Genomic DNA, 8,118 nt, shown 5'->3' with positions numbered 1-8,118 from the left:
AGCAGTTTTACTATGGGGAAAGAATTGGGAAAGGAATGCCTTCCTCATTTGGTCCCATGAAATTATAGAACCAATTTTCAATAAATGAAACCAAGCACTAGCTCTATCCCTCAAAGATAAAGGAAAGAAGTGCAGCCTTACGGCCTCTTGGTTTGCCTTCAAAGTTCCACTTAGTCTTAAAAAAATTGAAACATGAAGATTCGGATCCTCAGTGGGTGATCCAAAAAATTAATTTTGCTGCACTAGGTAAATAAGTGCAGGCTTTATTTCAAAATTATTACCCTCAACCGTTGGGTACACAATAGCATCGTACGGCTCATCTGAAGATGTGATTGCATACTCTTTGAGAGCATGTTTCTCAGCCATATCGTTATTATTGTGTGTTTTTCATCTTAGAATAAGAACCCAAGAAGTTAACGGTAAAAACAAAGAAATAAAAATAAATTTTTTTTTTTTCAGACTAATCGTTAAAAAAAAAGTTAATCAAATTGCAATAACTCCCCGGCAGCGGCGCCAAAAACTTGATGGGATAAAACCGCAAGTGCACGGTGTTACCGAAGTAGTATGAAAAGAGTATCGTTCCGACAGGGATTTATGAATTCAATTAACTTTAGAGATAATGATTAGACTAAAGTTTTATAAGGTAGAAAGTTTTGGGTTTTTAATTGAAAGTAAATAATAAAAGAAAAGATAAAAGCCTTGGAATTATTGGTTCATCCTAATGACAAGTCCTTCACAAACCAAACTATTAAACTTATAACCTTATGTTAGACCTAATGACAGTTTCTCTTTTGTTCCTCTAGCAACCAAGCCTATTTTGCTGACTTGATTACTATTAGATTTTGGTTCCTCTAACAACCAAGCCTATTTCGCTGACTTGATCATTATTAGTTCCCTTGAAGATCGAAACTATATGTCTCAAAGATTGTAAAGACTATTTTGCTGCCTTTACAATCTTTGTCTAAATTCACTTGTTCGACTATCAAAGCTCCACTTTCGTTTTATGAATTGATATTTGAGATGATGGATAAATAATTATCAACCCTCCACTTTCGTTTCCACAGTTTGATAATGGTTGATCCATGTTAAAGCAGTGAATTTAGATAAGGAATTAGGGTTACATAAGATTAAGGTTTAAAGCTTGGTTTGATTAGGATTATGTCATTAGACTTATCCAACAATCCCAAGACAAGAGAAGTCTACTCAGTAATGTTCATCGTAGACAAGGAGAAGAAGAGAGAAAGCATAAAAGTAAATAACAAGAAAGTAAATGAACTTTTATTAGAAAGACAATTGTCACATATTGCATTACAAGAAAAGATGAATATTTGTGATGGCTAGCTACTCTATTTATAGTTTACATTCGACTTAAAATCTAAGCAATCACTGGAATGTTCCACAAGTAAACTAAAACAGAGTAGCTTAAAATCTAAGCAAAAGTAGCAAAAGTAGTTCTGGAGTGTGGCACGGCCGTGCCAAGTCTAGCACGGGCCGTGCCAAGCTTCTGACTTTGGGGGAGATATATTTTGTCTCCAAATCTTCGTATTTTCGTACCGAATCAGCTCCAAATCCCTTTCTTTTGCTCCAAGACTCAATCAATCAAATATTCGTTCCTGAAATATAACAATATGGAATTAAAGTAAAATAGTTCAAAAATGAAATAATATAAATATAAAATAAACTTAAATCTAATTAAAACGAAACTAAATAACATATTAAAATAGATAATAAATGACTCATCAAACTCCCCCACACTTGAATCTTTGCTTGTCCTCAAGCAAAAGGCATAAACATGGTAGCACAAAATAATATTATCATATGACAATTTAATTAAACACATGTCTCCTCAAGGGCTTCAATTTCAAGCGTACACTAATCACAAACTCAAGCATTTCTTGTAAACCTTATTCAACCCAACAATCAAGTTTCAAGTGAGTGTGTGTGTGTAGTCCAACCCTTTTCTTGCTCCTGTATAAGATAGATATTATGAGGAAACATGTTCTAATCCTAGTACTAAACCAACCAAGAAAAACTCTTTCTTCATTTCATATAAGAGAGATGAGAGTATTTGCAATCTTTTTGATCTTTGCCATTTGCACATTTTTGGAATTTCAACATACTTTATTTAAGAAACGACACCTTCACGTAGGAAGTTGGAGGGCCTACCCCCTTCCCCAATCTAGATTCAGTGGTGCCTCTTAAAACATCATCTTCACGTAGGAAGTCGGAGGGCCTACCCCCTTCCCCAATCTAGATTCAATGATGCTTTTTAAAGTTTTTCAAGATAACATTACCTTCACGTAGGAAGTCGGAGGGCCTACCTCCTTCCCCAATCTAGATTCAATAATGCAACCTTGAAATTATCTTGGCTATTTGGCTTTTTATAAACTCCTTTATACTAACTTATACTACTTTTACTTTGAGAGTTTTTAAAGGTCAACGTACCACTAAAATTAAAACGTATTTCCTTAAAATACCTATTCATACACTTACTCAAGGGAAGCAACTTGTGTTTTTCTCATTGGAGAATTGTATTCACTTTGAAGCAAGATGTGGGTATATCAAGAAAACTTAAAATACAAGAGTTCACTTTCATGTACAAGAAATAACCAATTAAGAGGAAACAATAAAAAATTTATGTCATGATATTTTCAATAAAAACAAGCTACTTAACCATGCCTTTCACAATAAAACAGAACAAAAGAATAAAGTTCAAGGGAGTTTGAAAACACTACGACTAAAGACACTTTATTAGGCTCCCCCCACACTTAGGAGAAGCATTGTCCTCAATGATTTAAAAGAAGAAGAAGAAGAAGAAGAAGAAGAAGAGGATGAAGAAAGAAGAGAAGTAGAGAAGAGTAAAGGAAGAGGAGAGCTCACAATTTTATTGAAGTCCATAAGGTGGTCCTTGGAGGTGAAGATGTTGCATCATGTACCGGAACATTTGATTGTTTTATTCATTCATTTGATTGCCCCTTAGGACATCATTTCTTATCCCGATCATTTCAACACCTTGTCTTTGTTGCTCGGTGCATGTTCTTGTTAATGGTGCAAGTTTGCACCTACCTCCTCTTCATCACCCCCATCATCACCATCATTGTGTACCTGTGGGTTAGTGCCAACATAAACCTAGTTTTCTACCACCTCCGGATTAGTAATATCTGAATTAGGTAGAATAATCAAGAAATTAGTAGTATTGACTCTCCACTCATATTGGTAATTGTGAGAAGGGCCATGAATTCTAAAAAAAAAACATGGCAGTGAGGGTTTCTAAGTCTAGATAGTAGTTTCCCTCAATCCTATTTATCCCTTTATTCACATTTACCTCAAATTTTCTAACAATGAAAGTGATGATTCCACCAACCACTATATCACCTTTATATCCAGTTTCTTTCTAGCAATTGAAACAGGATAATAAATCAAATAATAGAAAATGTTAACATGGTGGTTATAAAGCATAGCCCACAACAAAAATAGCTCAACATTCCACATCATTCCTACCTTTTTTCTACCCCATATGGTGCAAGCAATAACCGTGTGAAGGTACCTAAGCACAGGGTTGTGAATTTATTCAACAGCCTAATCATATGTTCATCTATTTCTAGTCTATCCATAGCATTAACATCAAGGTATCTGCAAGGAGAGATTGTTCTAGAGATTAGAGATTTATACCTATTTCCTTGCTCGGAATCCTTGAATTGGATCCCATGATTGCAGGTTGTTGATTGCTTCTTGCTTGCACCACTTCAATCTTCTCACCTTTCCTTTTTTATGCCAATGACCTTAGCTTGGTTTGGGTGTGGGTGGAGGTTAGGCTTGGACAAGGTTTATGTGGGAAGGGTTGGTTTAGTGATGGGGTTTGGTTTTAGTGAGGTTTATGAGTTGAATGGTGGAGATTGGTGAAGAATTTTTTTGGAATGGTGAATGGGGATAGATATGGAGGTTTGAAGATTGATGTTATGGAGGTTTAGAGAGAGAAGTTGAAGGATGAGGGAAGTTTGTGTTTGAGAATGAAGGAAGAAGAAGAAAAGTGAAAAAAAAATGGTAAAAGAGGGTCAGGGACGATGGCACGGCCGTGCCACCACAGGCACGGGCCGTGCCAACTCTCTGGAAGTTGGTGGATGTTGGATAGGTCACAGGCACGGTCGTGCCAAGCTTCTGGACGTGCAAGGCTCAATTTTCTTCATTTTTTTGCATCATATTTGAACAAATACCTACAAAATAAATTAAAACAACACAAAACAAACAAAATAAAAGCAATTAAACTCGTGGGTTGCCTCCCACGAAGCGCTCTTTTAGAGTCATTAGCTTGACGATTAGAAGGTTTCTCTACCCAATACCCAATCTTTCCCAAAGGGATAGTGGCATCAACTTGAGATTCTCTCCCAAATTACACATAGCTTTTTCAATGGTTTCACTCTCAATCACACAAGGGGTGGAAAAACTCTCAATCACTATGAGGTTAGGCTTAACAAGCCTTTGTGAGACATGGATTTTGAGTTTATAAGGTAGTGAAACGATTGGCTTATCACTCTCTCCTATGACTTTCTCACCTTGTTGCTTTTCACTCTCTATCTCACCCTCAATTGTCTTAGTTTTCATAATGGGGTCCTCTAACTGCTTACCGTCCCTAAGTTGAATAGCATTTATAAGGTCTTTGGGGTTGGCTTCAGTTTGACCTGGAAAGACTTCGGGGGTTTGAGAGGAAGTAGCTACTTTTTGGGCTACTTGAGAGATTTGAGTTTCTAGCATTCTACTGTGAGTAGCAATGGAGTCCACTTTAGATGTAAGCTTGACAAAAGAGTCATTCACAGATCCAGTTTTATTTTTAAGTTCTTGAAATTGCTTGGATTGCTCCATAGCATGTTTTTCTAGTAACATTTTCAAGCTGGATTTCTGAGGGACTCTTTCGTTGTTTGCATAAACGGGTGGTGTTGTTTGTTGTCCAAAGGTATAAAATTTTTGCTCGGGACTTTTAGCAATACTACCTAGTTGGCATTCCACACCAGTATGGTCAAGTATTCCATAAAATTCACAAGGTGGTGAAACAAGAGCAGGTGTGACGACACTTACAGTTAATTTATCAAATTTTTGAAGAAATGTGTCCACCTTAGTAGATAGATGATCAAGGGTAGAAACTTGGCACATACCTGCCTCTTTTTTAGAGGGTGGAGGAGTACCTTCAGTGATAACTCTCTCACTTGTCCACTGATAGTGGTTGTATGCCATGTTCTCGATCAAATCATAGGCTCCTGTGTAAGTTTTATTCATCAAAGCTCCACCTGCAGCTGCATCAACATTCATTTTTGTGGAAAACAAAAGACCATTATAAAAAGTGTGGATAATAAGCCAATTCTCAAAACCATAACGGGGGCAAAGCCTAAGCATTTCTTTAAAACGCTCCCACGCATTGTAGAGAGAATCAACCTCTTTTTGAGTGAATTGTGTGATTTGACTCCTTAATTGAGCAGTTTTACTATGGGGAAAGAATTGGGAAAGGAATGCCTTCCTCATTTGGTCCCATGAAATTATAGAACCAATTTTCAATAAATGAAACCAAGCACTAGCTCTATCCCTCAAAGATAAAGGAAAGAAGTGCAGCCTTACGGCCTCTTGGTTTGCCTTCAAAGTTCCACTTAGTCTTAAAAAAATTGAAACATGAAGATTCGGATCCTCAGTGGGTGATCCAAAAAATTAATTTTGCTGCACTAGGTAAATAAGTGCAGGCTTTATTTCAAAATTATTACCCTCAACCGTTGGGTACACAATAGCATCGTACGGCTCATCTGAAGATGTGATTGCATACTCTTTGAGAGCATGTTTCTCAGCCATATCGTTATTATTGTGTGTTTTTCATCTTAGAATAAGAACCCAAGAAGTTAACGGTAAAAACAAAGAAATAAAAATAAATTTTTTTTTTTTCAGACTAATCGTTAAAAAAAAAGTTAATCAAATTGCAATAACTCCCCGGCAGCGGCGCCAAAAACTTGATGGGATAAAACCGCAAGTGCACGGTGTTACCGAAGTAGTATGAAAAGAGTATCGTTCCGACAGGGATTTATGAATTCAATTAACTTTAGAGATAATGATTAGACTAAAGTTTTATAAGGTAGAAAGTTTTGGGTTTTTAATTGAAAGTAAATAATAAAAGAAAAGATAAAAGCCTTGGAATTATTGGTTCATCCTAATGACAAGTCCTTCACAAACCAAACTATTAAACTTATAACCTTATGTTAGACCTAATGACAGTTTCTCTTTTGTTCCTCTAGCAACCAAGCCTATTTTGCTGACTTGATTACTATTAGATTTTGGTTCCTCTAACAACCAAGCCTATTTCGCTGACTTGATCATTATTAGTTCCCTTGAAGATCGAAACTATATGTCTCAAAGATTGTAAAGACTATTTTGCTGCCTTTACAATCTTTGTCTAAATTCACTTGTTCGACTATCAAAGCTCCACTTTCGTTTTATGAATTGATATTTGAGATGATGGATAAATAATTATCAACCCTCCACTTTCGTTTCCACAGTTTGATAATGGTTGATCCATGTTAAAGCAGTGAATTTAGATAAGGAATTAGGGTTACATAAGATTAAGGTTTAAAGCTTGGTTTGATTAGGATTATGTCATTAGACTTATCCAACAATCCCAAGACAAGAGAAGTCTACTCAGTAATGTTCATCGTAGACAAGGAGAAGAAGAGAGAAAGCATAAAAGTAAATAACAAGAAAGTAAATGAACTTTTATTAGAAAGACAATTGTCACATATTGCATTCCAAGAAAAGATGAATATTTGTGATGGCTAGCTACTCTATTTATAGTTTACATTCGACTTAAAATCTAAGCAATCACTGGAATGTTCCACAAGTAAACTAAAACAGAGTAGCTTAAAATCTAAGCAAAAGCAGCAAAAGTAGTTCTGGAGTGTGGCACGGCCGTGCCAAGTCTAGCACGGGCCGTGCCAAGCTTCTGACTTTCGGGGAGATATATTTTTTCTCCAAATCTTCGTATTTTCGTACCGAATCAGCTTCAAATCCCTTTCTTTTCCTCCAAGACTCAATCCATCAAATATTCGTTCCTGAAATATAACAATATGGAATTTTTTTTTTTTTTTTTTAGGAAATATATTGATAATCAAAAAAGAGAAACAAAAAGAGGGAGGACAAACAACCAAAACCCTCCAAGATTAACAAAATCTAAAGAAAGGTAAACCTAACCTATTTCTGGCGAAATCAACTCCAATTTGTTGAGGAAGTTGATTCCACCAGAAATAAGTATTTAAACTAAGCCCAATATTAGCTAATTGATCAGCACAATGGTTCCCTTCCCTATAAATATGAGTTACAAAAAAAGACATTGATGATATTAAATGTAAACAGTTTTCCCATCTGTTTCTTAATTGCCAAGGAACAATCTTCATAGATTTAAAAGCCAAGGTCACCAACATTGAATCAGTTTCCAGCCATAAGTGATTCCAACCTCTGTGATGAGCCAACTCAATTGCAAACATTGCCCCATTTAACTCAGCTACTAAAGAATTTGAGATTCCAAGATTATAGGCAAAAGCTCCAAGAAAATCTGCATTTTTGTCTCTAAATATTCCCCCACATGAAGATGGTCCAGGGTTGCCAAGAGAGGCACCATCTATATTACATTTTATCCAATCAAACACTGGAGGTTGCCAAATTATCTCCTTAATTTTAGGAGCATTCCCATAATTGATTTTGACAGAAAAAGCTTTCAAAAGAACAAAGTCAGCAATAGAAGAATTTGCAGCACATTTTGAATTATTACCAGACATAGCAGTTGCTGAAATAATTAAGTTGATAGCTGACCGATGGTTTATCTTTCTACCAGAGAATATCAGTTGATTCCTGCAGTACCATATTGTATTTAGGCAGTTAATAACAGCTGAGAGGACAACCACCTTGCAGAGGGGAGACCAGCTTCTCTGAACCACCTTGATGGCCTCCTGAACAGTCACAAAGATGCAAGGAATTTTGATAATAGAGGCTAACCATTGCCAAATTAATTTAGCAAAATCACAAGTGAGCAATAAGTGATTAGTTGTTTCTTGTTCCTTTCTGCATAAGCAACAAATAGAGGGTAACTGACAA

General features: G+C 36.1%; 1 non-coding gene across 1 annotated transcript; it reads left to right on the top strand.

Moving 5' to 3' along the window:
• Positions 1-5,359: 5,359 nt before the first annotated feature.
• On the top strand, positions 5,360-5,466 carry LOC120579819 (small nucleolar RNA R71). The gene has a single exon (XR_005645562.1). It is a non-coding gene; the product is annotated as a small nucleolar RNA R71 (small nucleolar RNA).
• Positions 5,467-8,118: the final 2,652 nt, after the last annotated feature.

Source organism: Medicago truncatula, chromosome 3 (assembly GCF_003473485.1).
Source record: "Medicago truncatula cultivar Jemalong A17 chromosome 3, MtrunA17r5.0-ANR, whole genome shotgun sequence".
NCBI lineage: Eukaryota > Viridiplantae > Streptophyta > Magnoliopsida > Fabales > Fabaceae > Medicago > Medicago truncatula.
This window is presented reverse-complemented; position numbering and strand designations above follow the sequence as displayed.